The sequence below is a fragment of the Eschrichtius robustus genome, chromosome 13 (genome assembly GCF_028021215.1).
Source record: "Eschrichtius robustus isolate mEscRob2 chromosome 13, mEscRob2.pri, whole genome shotgun sequence".
In the NCBI taxonomy this organism is placed as follows: domain Eukaryota; kingdom Metazoa; phylum Chordata; class Mammalia; order Artiodactyla; family Eschrichtiidae; genus Eschrichtius; species Eschrichtius robustus.
Window position 1 is genome coordinate 1,907,548 of NC_090836.1, and position 15,785 is coordinate 1,923,332.

Consider the following 15,785-nt stretch of genomic DNA (forward strand, 5'->3'; position numbering starts at 1 on the left):
TCACAGCACCTTCTCCGTACAATGCACAAATCTTTTTTTGCGTTTCAGTTGTGTTTTTACCTTTCTAGAAATGATAAAGCATAATATGCCGAAAATGTTGCTTTTTTTCTTCCATCTGCAATATTAAAATGGCTACACAAAAATTCACCAATTTGGGTAAGTTTTTTTTTTTTTAAATGCACACTGATACGTCAGCTGTCACAATGCAATCTAACAAAATTGTTTCGAATGAAGTTGAAGACAACTAAGTGCTATTAGAGCCACCTTATGGAAAAAAACGAATGAACCTTTTGGCCAAGCCAATATATCTTCTTTACACCTATATCCCCAGTACCTAAAATAGCTTCTGGCACACAGTAGGTGTATTCACTAAATATCTGGTGAATAAATAAGTGGGGAATGACTACCCACACTTCAAGAGTAAGTTCATAGGCAGAAACTAATTTCCCTGACTTCCCCAGGCACCTAACACTAACTCCTTTATTCTTCTCATTTACTAATGTTTCTATTATAGTACTTGTCAGAATTTATTGCATTTCTTTGTTTATGTGCCTGTCTTCCCCTCCTGCAATGCAAAACTTCTCAAGGTCAGGGAGCCTTTTTTGGAACCCATTTTTGTATCCACAACACCAAGCTTGGTCTGGGATGCAAAGGAGCTTAAAAATCTTTGCTGTATGATGATGAGGAGGAGGAGGGAGAATGACAGGAACAGCTAACATGCAATGAGTGCTAACTACATGCAACGAACATTTCCCATGGATTATCTCTTTAAATCCTTGCCACAATCCTGGAGGATAGGTACAATTATTTCCTCCACTTTGGAAATGACAAAACACCCAGAGAGGTTATAAATAACATGCCTGAGATAACTATAGTAATAAGTGGCAATCTAATCTATCTAATCAATCTAACACCCAAGTTAATGCTCTTATCCCCAACCTTCGATGTTAGCATGAACCATAAGCTGTTCTCAAATAAATGCATGATAGCACTTAAGTGACAAAACCAGGAGTTAACACTGACAGTACACTGTACTTTACAGCGATGTTGAAAATATGAAGAAACAATCAAGAAATAGGGAGGAGGGCTTCCCTGGTGGCGCAGTGGTTGAGACTCTGCCTGCCAACGCAGGGGACACGGGTTCGAGCCCTGGTCCGGGAAGATCCCACATGCTGCGGAGCAACTAGGCCCGTGAGCCACAACTACCGAGCCTGCGCTCTAGAGCCCACAAGCCACAACTACTGAGCCCGCGTGCCACAACTACTGAAGCCCGCGCGCCTAGAGCCCACGCTCTGCAACAACAGAAGCCACCGCAATGAGAAGCCTGCGCACCTCAACAAAGAGTAGCCCCCACTCGCCGCAGCTAGAGAAAGCCCGTGCGCAGCAACGAAGACCCAATGCAGCCAAAAATAAATTAATTAAATAAATAATTTAAAAAAAAAAAAAAGAAATGGGGAGGATCATGGAGCCTTGCCACATACCAGAAGCAATAAAATGATTGGTTAAAATTGGAATCCTTCCCAAACACTCAAAACATTTCTGAGTAGAAAAATGTCAATAAAAAAACCTGATAACTGGGAAAAGAATAACTGATAAAATGGGAAAAGTTCCCAACATATGTTACTAACTGATACAGCTCTTCCAAAAACGATACACTTGATAACTGAGAAGGAGCAACACCTACATTTCTAAGACAGGCACTACCACGCGTTCATGTTCATAAAGTCTTAACTGATGTAAGTGCAGAGAAACATTTCAAATCAAATGCAGTTTATTTTTTAAAGATTATTTTGAAGCTATAAAGACAGGCAACACTCTGTATCATTTACACTACTTTCTTTCCTAGCATGAAGTAGGGCAACTTTTAAGTACAATCACAAGGAACCTCTTCTAACTTACTGCCCAACCCCACTGACCAACTTTCCTGAGAAGAAATCAGGCAAATCTTATGCTGTGAAGTAGAGTTGGGGGAAAAGCCAGTGAAAGCCTACCTCTCTCAGTCTTGAGACCTGCTTCAGAAGCACAGTATTACTGCCTATCACTCTAAAAGTTTAGAGGCTAATTTAGAGGTTACCAAGCGCCAGATAAAGTGAGCTTTTATACATACTCACCAAGTGCCAGATAAAGTGAGCTTTTATACATACTCTCATTTAACTTTAAAACCCTGCCTGTTAACAGATAGTTATGATCTCTGTTTACAAACGAGAGGACTGAGGGTAAGACTATTCAAGGTTATACAAGTTACAAAATAGAGAAGCAAGAAGTACCCAGATTAGGCCCTCTCCATTATACAACACTGCCTCCCACAAAGGTAAGTGGTTCCATTTTTCCTGGTCATGGTCATGATGTTATCTCTTTGAAGGGAGGTGAATTGCTGCTTAACACTTACGGGAGCCAACTTTGAACCAGGCTAAGTAGCTGGACTTTCACCCATCATCTCATTTAATCCTCCAGCTATCCTTATGAAACGGGGTCCCATTTTACAGATGAAGAAACTGACACTAAAGGAGATCAAATAAGTCATCAATGACACAAACTTAGTGGAGACTATGAATTCAAATCTGTATCTAACTCCAAAGACCATACCTTACCACCATGTTACAGGGCTTCATTAAAGGCACAAATAGTCCATTAAAGCCACTGGTCATGGTCACGGATAAAAAACACCTTTATAAAAAGGATTTGAGGACCTGGTGGCACAGTGGTTAAGAATCCACCTGCCAATACAGGGGACACGGGTTCAAGCCTTGGTCTGGGAAGATCCCACATGCTGTGGAGCAACTAAGCCTGTGTGCCACAACTACTGAGCCTGTGCTCTATAGAGCCCGCGAGCCACAACTACTGAGCCCTCGCGCCACAACTACTGAAGCCCGTGTGCCTAGAGCCTGTGCTCCACAACAACAGAAGCCACCTCAATGAGAAGCCCGCGCACCGCAACGAAGAGTAGCCCCCACTCGCCACAACTAGAGAAAGCCCGCGCACAACGAAGACCCAATGTAGCCAAAAATAAATTAATTAATTAAAAGAAAAAAGGGATTTGATACAACTCTTATAGCCATGTTACAATGGTCGTTTCCATTTCCCAAGATCTATAAGTAACCCTGAGTTTCTAAAACAAAGAACAGTACACAAAAATGCAAACGTACATGATAGGAACAACAGTCCTGAATGTTATAGTCAGAGAAATCCTGACAAGCCCATGATATATAAATTGTCATATCTACACTAAACCAAAATATGTAAATTAGGCAAAGACTTCCTTTCATAAATCATCTGCACTATAATACCATATAACCACACTCTTGCTCCAACTATTTCAGAAATAAAATCTGTCCAGGTAAAATATCTGATCTGTACAGTCAATGTTTCAGGCAAAATCAAAAACCCTACTTTGGTAAAGACCTGTCTCCATAAGTAAATAACAGTCATTCAGGGCCCTATCTCATCCTGCATAATACCCTCCACAACATAAGTTTCTTTTTTGTTTTTAGTTTCTACAATGCTGCAGATGGAGAAACCAAGAAGTGATTAGTTATCTTTCTCAATATCACAATCAGAAATCTACAAATAAAACTTGTGTCTACAACCTTTCCCAATATCACTAAATTCCACTAAACCACAAGGTCTTCTTTCAACCACAAGTGTAAAAGAAAAGGAATGGGAAAAAAAAACAAACAAACCTAGAATATATAACTATCTGCAGACCTCACAGCAACTCTTCTCAGACTAAAAACCCTTTTTAAGTGGAAACAAAAATAGTTTTCATTCTTAAATTAAGAGATTTGTAGCGATTTCTATCAGACATTTCAGAAAGATCCAAATTTACATGTATAATTCTAAAATCAAAACTGAAAGTCTCAGAATTCCCTGGTGGCGCAGTGGTTAAGAATCTGCCTGCCGATGCAGGGGACACGAGTTCGAGCCCTGGTCCGGGAAGACCCCACATGCCATGGAGCAACTAAGCCTGTGCACCACAACTACTGAAGCCCATGCACCTAGAGCCTGTGCCCCGCAACAAGAGAAGCCACTGCAATCAGAAGCCCACGCGCAGCAACAAAGACCCAATGCAGCCAAAAATAAATAGATAAATAAAATTTAAAAAAAAATTTTTTTAAAAAGACCCAACGCAGCCAAATAAACAAATTTATTTAAAAAAAAAAGTTTATCCTCAAACTGTCTGAAACCTAGCTTCTATTTAAAAAGTGGTTGAGAGCTTCCCTGGTGGCGCAGTGGTTAAGAATCCACCTGCCAAAGCAGGGGACACGGGTTCGAGCCCTGGTCCGGGAAGATCCCACATGCCGCGGAGCAACTGGGCCCGTGAGCCACAACTACTGAGCCTGCACTCTAGAGCCTGCGAGCCACAACTACTGAAGGCCGTGCACCTAGAGCCCGTGCTCTGCTATAAGAGAAGCCACCGCAATGAGAAGCCTGCGCACTGCAAGGAAGAACAGCCCCCGCTCTCTGCAACTAGAGAAAGCCATGCACAGCAACAGAGAAACAAAGCAGCCAAAAGTAAATAAATAGAATAAATATATTTTATAAATAAATTAATTAATTAAAAAGTGGTTGAGAGAAATGACATTTGGATGAGATCTACAAAATGTGCTATATTTATCTACTCCTCTAGGTTCTGTTTCTGGATCAAGTAATCCACCAATCAATTACTCTGGCCCAGAAGTCACAAACTTGAACATTTGAAGCAACCTGATGAATGACAAAAAGGCTGTTATTGTGTTGAACCAGAAACTGCTCAAAAGATTTACAATTCAAATTTAAAAACACAGTGTTAAACAGTGCTGTGGTAACTGGCTATGCATATAAAAAAATTAGATCCCTGACTCACACCATATACAAAAAAAATTTTTTCAGGCAAGATCAAGATCTAAATATAAAATACCAAATTTCTAAAACGTTTAGAAAGAAATGCAGAGACCTAAATGACCTTGGAGTATGGAATAGATTTCTTAAATAAGGCACCAAGGACACAAACCAATAGGAAAAATGATGACAGATTTGACAATCCTTTCTATTCAACAAACCATATAAAAAGTTAACAGATAAGCCACACAGACTAGAAAATACCTACAATTCATTTCACAGACATAACCAGGATATGCCATAAACTCCTAAAAGCAATTTTAAAAGGACAACCCAATTGGGGGGGGAGAGACAGAGAGGGACAGACAGCTAAGAAACAGAAATCTGAATAGTCACTCAACATTTCAACATGCTCAATCTCATAATTAATCAAGAAAAATTTTAAGATAATATCATTTCACACTCATCTGACTTGTAGACATGTAATAAATCTGACAATGTCATGGATCTATAAGGATTTAGATATAGCAATTCTCATATTCTCATGCTAAAAAAACACAAAGTGACTCAATTCTGAAAAGCAATTTGGCAATATCTGATAGAACTTTAAATTCCCATAACCTCAAACCCAGTAATTCCACTTCTGGGTAATTTACACCAGAGAATTCATTTCAAACTTAGTAACCACACACACACACACACACACACACACAAATTTCACAAAACATTTAATCCTTACTGCAAAACAACCTGATATTTCTCTAAATTATTTTAATTCCTGAAGTGGTTTCATAACCGATTAATGGTTCCCAACATGCAGTTTGAAAAACTTGCCAAAGATCTTAAATATGTGCACAAGGATTTCTAACCGGGAATGTTCAATGTAGCATTGTTTTTAAAACAGGAAAAATGGAAACAACCTAAATACCTAGCAACACGAAAATAAATTTAAACTGGCTGTATTCGCATAATAATACAACTATACAGCAGATAAAAGTGATGACTATAGGATGAACCATATGAAACTACCATTTTTGTAGGTCAAAAATGGTAAAAATATCAGCAATTTCATGAGTCTAAAAAAACTTGTTTCATGAAAAACAAGTTACAGAGTAGGTAGAATATTGCTTATATAAAGTTTGAAAATACCCAAAACATAATACTGATCTGTTTCTGAATATACTCCTATGTAGTAATTATATAAAAACAGGTATTAGAAACACCAAATTCAAGATATCATTACTTCGGGGAAGAAAGTGAAACGTAACCCAAGAAGGTGCTTCAACTGTATGTGAAAGGTTTTTCTTTAAAAAAAGAAAAAAAACAGGGAAGTGTGGGAAAACGCTGAGATCTGATATAACTGTATGGTGGATGTGTGAAGATTAATTATATTGGTCTCTGTATTCTCCCGTATGTTTGAAATACGTTAAGAAAAAAAAAAAAAATCTGTATTAGCCAACTAAAACACACATCTGCAGCCTAAATTCAAACCAACTGCTCCATATAAAATTTCTTTCATTGGCTTGAAACGTTAATGCATCATCCTCACATTTTTTTAACAAGGGCCTCTAGCCAAAACAATAATAAATAAATAAAATAAAGCTTTATGTAACACCCAATTTAAATAGTTCCTTAAAATCCATCAAGGGAAGATTTATCCCTGGAAAATTGGTCTTGTTCCTCCTTCCAGTTCAGTGCTATGTATTTTACCACATTTCCATTTTTATCTCGGCTGCCAAGAAAATTTAAATCCAAATTTTATTCTTAGTCATTGAATTATGCTGCCACTTGGGAAAAGAATATATGCCTTCTCCTTTTCCTCATTTTTCTTTAGTATATATATATAATTATTATATTTCTGGCTCTTTTAAGTTACAGAAATTCTGCAATGAAATAAAATGTAAATAAATTCCAAGAAAATAAAAATAAACTTTCTGTTCCACCATGCTAAGGAGTTTTCACCACCATTGCTTCTTCCTGGACCAAAGGAATGGGTATGCAAATACAACTATGCATACATGTTCATGACACTAAAATTTCAGAACATACAGGATTAAAGTCAATATGCTACCAGTGAAAAATAATTAGCTAATATACTAACAAAAAAATGTATACAAAAGAAAACGTGAAGTTGGTCAAAATTTAATAAGCTAATTATTTCTTTCTCTTCAGGACCATTTTGCTTTGTATGCTTTGTTTTCCTGTGCATGGATATTGTGGAAAATTCATAAATCCAATAAGAACATGTAACATTACAAGTCATATATAAAGAAAGTTCTGTGTTTTTTGTGTGTGTATGTGGTCTTCTATTTAAATACTTGAAGTGTCCTTTCCCACAGGTATTTTCCCCATGGCTGAAGATATCCTGGCAGTTTCCTGAATTTGGCTTCCCTTCTCCTTCTGTCTGGAGCCTCACAATGTCTACTGAAGCCAAGCATACCATTTAGGCAGCACACATCCTCTCTAACACATGGTATACCCCAATACAGCAAATTCAAAACCATGGGTTACATGAAACAAATCCCCTAATTAATCCATTCCTTAACTTCCAAAACTGAATACCAAATGTTCTTATTAAATAGGTTTGGTTAATTATTTCCTTACAAACAGGGACTAGGATGTCAATCGCTCTTATTTATCTCATTTTAGAAATAAAGGATAATACAGAGGGACTTCTCTGGCAGTCCAGTGGTTAACACTTTGCCTTCCAATGCAGGGGATGCGGGTTCGATCCCTGGTCAGCAAGCTAAGATTCCCACATGCCTCGCAGCCAAAAAAACCAAAACATAAAACAGAAGCAATATTGTAACAAATTCAATAAGGACTTTAAAAATGGTCCACATCAAAAAAATCTTTTTAAAAAAAAGGGATAACATAGAGAATATACACCAAGATGACAATTCTGTGCTGCAATTTTTCAAGTTTACATTTCACAAAGACTTTGAAAAGGTTATTTTTAACAAAGTTAAAGCACTTCACTCAGCAGTAAGCCCAAAACAACATAATCCAATTCAGGTTTTTTTTTTTTTTTTTTTTTTTATTTATTTATTTATTTTTGGCTGTGTTGGGTCTTCGCTTCTGTGTGAGGGCTTTCTCTAGTTGTGGCAAGTGGGGGGCCACTCTTCATCGCGGTGCGCGGGCCTCTCACTATCGCGGCCTCTCCTGTTGCGGAGCACAGGCTCCAGACGCGCAGGCTCAGTAGTTGTGGCTCACGGGCCCAGTTGCTCCGCGGCATGTGGGATCTTCCCAGACCAGGGCTCGAACCCATGTCCCCTGCATTGGCAGGCAGATTCTCAACCACTGCGCCACCAGGGAAGCCCCAATTCAGGTTTTAAAAAGAATATAACATTTACTCACCACCAGGATTACAACAGATATGAATAAAGTTACATGCTCCTCATCGTCAAGAAATATATAGTCTACTGGGCAGTCGCCCAGATTCTTTTAACAGGGATGGCAAAATCACGCTGCTTTCCAGGACTAGACAGGGAATCTAAACAGGTGAGCAGCTCTGTCTAAGGGGTAAGTACTAGAAAGAACAACTACAGAATGTAGATTTTGCCTAAAGTAATTCTAAATCAACTTCAAAAGAATGCTATCAGAACAAAACACATCTCCCAGTGAGACAGAACACATCATTGCAAGATATGTTTAACTGGGGCTTCCCTGGTGGCACAGTGGTTAAGAATCCACCTGCCAATGCAGGGGACACGCGTTCGAGCCCTGGTCCGGGAAGATCCCACATGCCGCGGAGCAACGAAGCCCGTGCACCACAACTACTGAGCCTGTGCTCTAGAGCCCGGGCTCCGCAACAAGAGGAGCCACTGCAGTGAGAAGCCCGTGCACCGCAAAGAAGAGTAGTCCCTGCTCGCTGCAACCAGAGAAAGCCCGTGTGCAGCAACGAAGACCCAACACAGCTAAAAATAAATAAATAAATAAATTTATTTAAAAAAAATAAAATAAAAATAAAATAAAATACAGACTGTTTAAAAAAAAAAAAAAAGATATGTTTAACTGCCAATCAGATACAGACTGAAAAAAAAGTTGCAAATGGCAATGGAGAAGCTAGACCTCGGCCACATTTCTGGTTAAGAGTTTACACTGCTGTGGCTTTTCTGGACGGCAGTCTGGCAATATACATCAAAAAGAAAAACATGCATTTCCTTCAACCCAGTAACTAGACTCTTAGAGAGCTACTCTAAAGAGCCATCAGCCTGCAACAATTGTACATACAATGCATATGCATAATATACAATAAATTTAAACAATCTAAACGTCCAGCAATAGGAACACTATTAAATTATGGTGCACACATTCAATAAAATACTAACAAACGATTTAAAGAACAGAGTAGACACAAATGTATTGACCTGGAAAGCCATGATGAGTGTTGGTTTTTAAAGCACACTACTATGAGCCAAGATGGCACCAGGTGCCAAGCTCCCAAGTGCTACTTCCGGTCACACCTGGAAGCAAGATTCCAAGCCACAGCCTGAGAAGGGTTGGCTGGTGTCAGCAGTGGTGTAGCTCTTCTGAGAACTGCTCAAGGAGAGCCAGTCTGCAGCCAACTTGTCCAGCAGAAATAAACACTAGCTGCCCAGCAACCTGCAAGCAGTTACAGAATTAATAAAGTAGACCCTCTGGCCTACACTGAGGAGTTTCCACAGCAGAATATTCACTACAAACCCAACGTGGGAGATTTTCAAGTTGCAACCAAATAAACCCAGCAAAGAACTGGCAAAGCTGGTGATGTTTATGGCACAGATTGGTCACTGCCACCCAGAACATCTAGATAACTTTCCTCAAGAACGGAAGGATCTGCCCTCCTACAGCTACACTGTCTTGAATGTAGGTCTTCCAATAACATTTTGCAATACTCTGATCTTGCTGAGAACCTCATCTATCCATCAAGGTTGCCAGAGATCTTCTTTGAACCTCGACGCTGCCATGTAAGTTGCTACGACTCTGTACACTCATTTTGTGACCGATGAGAATAAAAGTGCAAAAACAAGAATACGGTGAATATAGTATTGCAGAATTACACATGCACATGTTAAGGGACAGCAACGCAACTGCACCCAAGATATCTTTGGAAGTGATGACTAAACTACAGAAGAAGCATCTGAAATGACGCCAAGACCGTCAATGTTATCACAACCGTATGCTTCTGTCTCTTTTTTTTGTAATCTTTTGGCTGTGCCGTGCAGCACGTGGGATCTTATTCCCCAACCAGGGATCGAACCCTCTCACTCTGCATTGGAACCGCGAAGTCTTAACCACTGGGCCGCCAGGGAAGTCCCACAACTGTGTGGTTCTCTAAGGTCACCAAGGTATTAGTCGCTGCCTTGACATTCTTACAAGGGCAAGATGAACAAGAGGAAGAGGACAACGACTCAGAATGCTAATGCAGCGTGCCTTGGGGGAGAGGCTCTAAACACAAGAAAAGACGCTTACCAAAGTACTGCAGAAACAAAAGAAGAAAAAAGTTACAAGTGTTTAACTTTTCAGCTATCCATTTGATTCATGAGCCCCAAGAATTCGCACAAAAACTACTAAAGCAGCTGAAGAGTTATAAGGAGACATCTGAAGTGAAGTTAGTGCTCCTGAACCTTATCTCCAGATTGGCAGGAATTCACATGCTTTTTCTATCCCCTTGTGCAAAGGTTTCTGCAGCAGCACCAAAGAGAAGTAACAAGATCCTTCGGTCTGCTGTATACACTTCTCAGCACCTGGGAGTCCCAGAGCGCATTCCGGTGTTGCTCATGACCATGCCACCCATTTTGTTATGACAAGAACTCTGGGGAAGTCATGACAGTAGGAAACAAAGCTCTGAAAGAGATAACAGCTCAACGACTAAAAAACCTCCTCAAAACCTGGCCCAGTATAAAACACAAAGAAAGAATCTGATGATGTCTCCTAGGACTCTGATTCAGTTCTTCCAAAAACTGAATCCTCAGATACTGCAGAAGGAGTTCCAGGGTAAGACTACAGAGGCCTCAATAAAATCAAGGGTACAAGAATATGGAGAATTAGATGCTAACGATTACATTCTGGGAACAGACGTTCTGGAAGTTGAGGAAGAGAATGCTGAGAACGAGCAAGATGGGTGGGGAAATACCAGTCTCAGTGAGGAGGAAGCTGATGCTAAGTGGGGTGATGGGCACCACTCTTCCGATGAAAAGCAGCAAGAAACCTCCGAGAAGCTGAACGGCTTCACAGAGGAGCCAGAATGTCCCATCAAAAAATAAGACTTTCTGCAGAGAAAAGCAGCTGGTGCTACAAGATAAACTTTTGAAAAAGAGAAAAGGAAGTAACTTCCAGGCAAGTTTTCCACTCCAAGGAAAAGGCTAAATTTGTGTCATTAATCTGAATGTTAGTGAATAAAGACTGTTCATTTGCATTAAAAAGTCCAGAAGCACTATATTTTGAAAATCACCCCAAAAAAGCACACTGCTGAACAATGGTTGGTTTGATCCCATTTTAAAAACTCTGCAACAGGGAAAATGAGCCCTAATATGTAGATTTTAATTAACAATGTAGCAATATTGGTTTATCAATTGTAACAAATACAGCACGTTAATGCAAGGTGTTATCAACAAGGGAAAATGGAGGGTGGGTAATATGAGAACTTTCTTTACTATCCACACAAACTTCTGTAAATCTAAAACTGCTCTAATAAAGTCTATTAATTTTTTAAAAACCTACATGTGTAGACAGATTTGCAAATAAACATTGGCATATGCAGACAAAGAGAGCCGGAAAGCTCTGTATCAAACTTATTAACAGTGGTTTTCTACAGAGAGTGAAGAGCTCAAGGAAGACTTTTCACATTATATATCTCTGGACTGTCTAAAAACTTGCTACACTGAGCAATACTCTAAGAGGCTCTGCAGGACATGGAGCACCTGGGTCCTGAAACCAGACTGCATGGCTTCAAATCCCAGCTCCACCGTTAACTAGCTGACAAACTAGGGCAGTTAATCTCTCTGTGCCTCAGTTTCCTCATCTGGAACTAGGGATAATAGTTTGTGTACCCACACAAAGCTGCTGCAGGTATTAAGTTACTTACTACATGGTAAGTATTGGAAAACTACCTAGTCCATAGTAAGTGCTCAATAAATAGTGTCCTCCACCGCCACCAAGCATCCACTGTGCCTCAGTTTTTTTTAAAATCTTGACTGGTAAGACAAATCAGGAAAACGTGGCTCATCAAGCCCTTTCTAGTGAGATCTACAATCCAGAGAATACAATGTATTCAACAGCCAAATAAAAATAATCTGAGTTTTTAACAGATTACAAATCAACACTTAGCAATATAAGCCCATTTATATGAAAACAATCACTAATAGATTCTATAAGGATAATCACAAAAACAAACCCCTCTAAGTGCTGTGATTCTGGATAATATTTACTTTCTCCTTTATACTTTACTGAGTCATTTTAATTTTCCACATTGAATATGCATCATTTTTAATGAAATAAAGTAGGAGTCAGCAAACTTTTTCTATTGAAGCCCACAGAGTAAATATTTTACCCTTTACAGGCCATAAGGGTCTCTGTCCCAACTATTCAACTCTACTGTTGCACCACAAAAGCAACCAGGCAATACCTAAATGAACACATACGGCTATGTCCCACTGAAAATTTAATTTACAAAAACAGGAAGCTGGCAGGACACTGCCCACAAGCTGTCAAGTTTGCCGACCCTGAAATAAAGAAGGAAACAAAATTGTTTTCATTTTGGAAAACAAAATATAATTTACAACAAAGAAAGTGCATGAGCTAAATGGACACTATTGATGGGGAAAAAAAACCTATTCACTTATTAATATATGGGAATGTACGGACAGAAAAACACAAACTCTTTCATTTAGGCTCTGGAAATCCTCCTCTCATCCTTAGTGCCCCAGTAAGAGAAAACCTGCTAAGGAGCCTAAAGTCTAGATAGGAACATACACTAGTGGGTAGGCAATCACAAACAGAAACTAAAAGAAGTATGTCTTTCATATTTAAATCAACTTGAAATTTCTTCAAATTTCATAATAATTCACCAAGTAGCAGCCACCACAGGCGTGGAAGTCCCAACTACTGATGAAAGGATTTTAGTCTTGGATAATCACAATCAACACCGACAAATTTGTGAAAGGAGATGAAAACATCTATGCACACTTAACAGCATTAGAAGTGAAATTTCTATGAAATAAACATTAGAAATGAAAAAGTCAGGAATGAAAAATCTATGAAATTCTAACGGAATTAGAGTCAGAGGGTGGTTAAGATGAGACATGCAAGTGGCCTTTGATAGGACACTTCAAACTTCAAAACTGACAAAGTTTCTGATCTCTGCCCCAAAAATAAAGCTTTGGGTTGAAGGAAACTATTCTTAACATTTCACCTGGAACATGGTTTGAAATATTATGACAGATTTCTTGGAGTTTTCAATGGTTTCTTTGGAGGAGAGAAGAAGGAATGTTTTGGGAAGAACTATGAAGGCTGCGAAGTCCAGAGTCTAAACCTAAAGACGTTAGACGACCACTCTGCTAAAAAGACGCCAACACCCTGCAACGCAGCCAGCGTGCCCGGTACAACCGCAGCGGGACCTCTCAAGCTTTCTGCTGGGCGACCTCGCCAAGTTGTCAAACCCCAGAGAAGACGGTAAACAAGACCCAGAGCCAGCGGTGCCCAATGCGAGCTCTCGCACAGACGCCCAGACCCACCGAAGCCGGTGAGCAGCAGCCTCAAGGGGCGACACCGACGCCCGGCAGCCCGACGCCCGGGACACCAGGCCCAGAACGCGGTCCAGCCGGCCGCTTGCGCGCGGGCAAGCACCGGTGAGGGGTCTCCCCGCCGCTGGGGCCGGACGGGGGCCCAAGCGGAGCCCACCCAGGAGTGCGGCCAACAGAGACGCGGAGGGGCGCTAGGGCCTGGGGGACTCGGGGCGGTGGGGGGGGGGGCCGGGGCCGAAGAAAGCCGGGGCCGAGGGACCCGGGGCTGGGGGGACCGGTACCAAAGGGAGCTGGGGCCGAAAGGAGCCGGGGCTGAGAGGACCCGGGATGGAAGGAAGCCGGGGACCCGGAGCTGAAGGGACTCGGGACTGAGGGGACCCAGGGCTGGGGGGGCCGGAAGGGAGCCGGGGCTGACAGGCCCGGGGCGGAGGAAACCCGGCCCTGAGGGGCGCCGGCCCGGGGGTCGGGCGGACCGAGCACGGGATGGAGGAGCGCGCTCCCCGCCCGCCGCGCTGCCGGGACACCCGCCCTCAGCCCTCGCCCCCGCCGGCCTGGCCCGTGCTCCCACTCGAGAGACTCACCAGAGCTCGCCGCCGCCTCGCCACGCGTCTCGGACTCCTCGGAACCGCGGCCGCCGGGACCGCAAACCAGCGGAGGGGCCGCCCGCTGCCGCCGCCGCGACCCAGCGTCCGGGAGGGTCCTCACACCGCCGCCGCCGTGACGCGAATCGCAAGAGGCGGCTCTGGCCAATGAGAGCGCTCCTCGTGCGCAGCCGCACTGGCCCAAGCCGGAAGCGCCTCGCCAGGCCGCTCCCGGGCCTGGAGCGGCTTGGTAGCGGCCGGGGGTCCGCAACACGATCCGGCGGCGCCGAGCGCCCCGGGACACGGAAGTCCTTTCGCTTCCCTGCCGCCGGAGGCGGGAGCGTGTGCAGCGGAAGAGGCGGGGCCGCCCGGCTTGGAAGCTTCCCGGTCACTATGGATACAGCTCACACGCCTTGGGCGGAACCGAAACTGAGGGGTTGCTAGGCGTAGTTTGTGGAGGCTTCGGACCTAAATCCGAAACATCTTGCCCAAAACAACAGCGTTTGCCTTTTATTACCTCCCGAAGACGCTACCATTTGTGCCCCACGACTTCCAGAAAACGAATGTGAGCCCGCTCCTCTTAAATGTAATTCAGAGCGATTTTTAAAATGTTTTAGCGTAATAGCGGGTCAGAAACTAATGCAGCAATAAATACCGTGTCGTTTTCTACTTGTGAGTTTCAATTGAGCTCTAACTTCTTAGACCCCAAGATCGGGTTTCTACAAGAAAAGGAAGTGTAGGAGTTGGCCGGTGTAGAAAATGTTTTCTTCACATTCAGTTCTAAGAGGGATTTATCACGCTCCAAAGAGGTTATATTGCCTTAACTGTCAAAAATCTTGTTATACTGATTAAAGGAAACCCATAAGCTTTCAAGGACATCCATGCCCCAGGCCTGTCCCTCCCTGGAACCACACCAACCGAAAACGAAGGAGGCTGGAAAAAGCGTCACAGATCTATCAAAAGACCGAAGATCCGATACACAATATAAGGAAAAATGTTTAAAATAGAGAACTCTCCAGTCTGGAAATGTAAAATCTAAGAAGTGATTTAAGTTACTAAAATCAGAAAGAGCATGAATAAGATGGTCTTAATACTAGTATTTTAGAACTAAGTCCACCCAGTTAAGCTTGAAAGATAAATCAAGGCAGACAAACTTACACTTCCACAGCACCTCAGAAACAACACCAGTGTATTTGCAGAGCGAATCTGACCCGTGTACCGACTCACACAGGGCACAGATGAGAGCAAGGGCCTCAGGCTTAATAAGAGGTCTACTAAAGAGGACAGAGCTACATAAAAGACCATTAAATAAGAGAGTGTTCAAAGACTTCAAACCTTTTCTGCAACCTTCTCTCAATGATTTTGCTTTGACAAAACAAAGTGCTTTCCTCTGGAACAGTCCTTCGTGGGCTGAAACATGTGAGAAAGATCCTTATGATTTTCCCACCAAGATTCTTCCTCTCGTTCTCTGTCATCCTGTTCCCAGTCCCAGATCACTACTGCCAATTCCTGATGCTCCCAGTGATGAAACAAACCCCATCATTTCCTCAGAATGCTCACACCTTCTCAGCCAGTGAAGACACTGACACCATCCCTGACCTGAAGGACCATCCCCTGAGTCCCACATCCACAGGTGGCTTCATCCATATCTCTTACCTAA

At 42.1% G+C, this 15,785-nt stretch overlaps 1 protein-coding gene and 1 pseudogene across 1 annotated transcript in view; one reads left to right on the plus strand and one right to left on the minus strand.

Moving 5' to 3' along the window:
* Positions 1-14,391, minus strand: part of ADIPOR2 (adiponectin receptor 2) — a 52,604-nt gene extending 38,213 nt beyond the window's left edge. The window contains exon 1 of the mRNA XM_068559916.1: positions 14,126-14,391. The gene's annotated coding sequence lies outside the window, so the exon portion shown is untranslated. The remainder of the gene's footprint in view (positions 1-14,125) is intronic.
* On the plus strand, positions 9,394-14,569 carry LOC137775185 (protein SDA1 homolog; annotated as a pseudogene).
* The last annotated feature ends 1,216 nt before the right edge of the window (positions 14,570-15,785 follow it).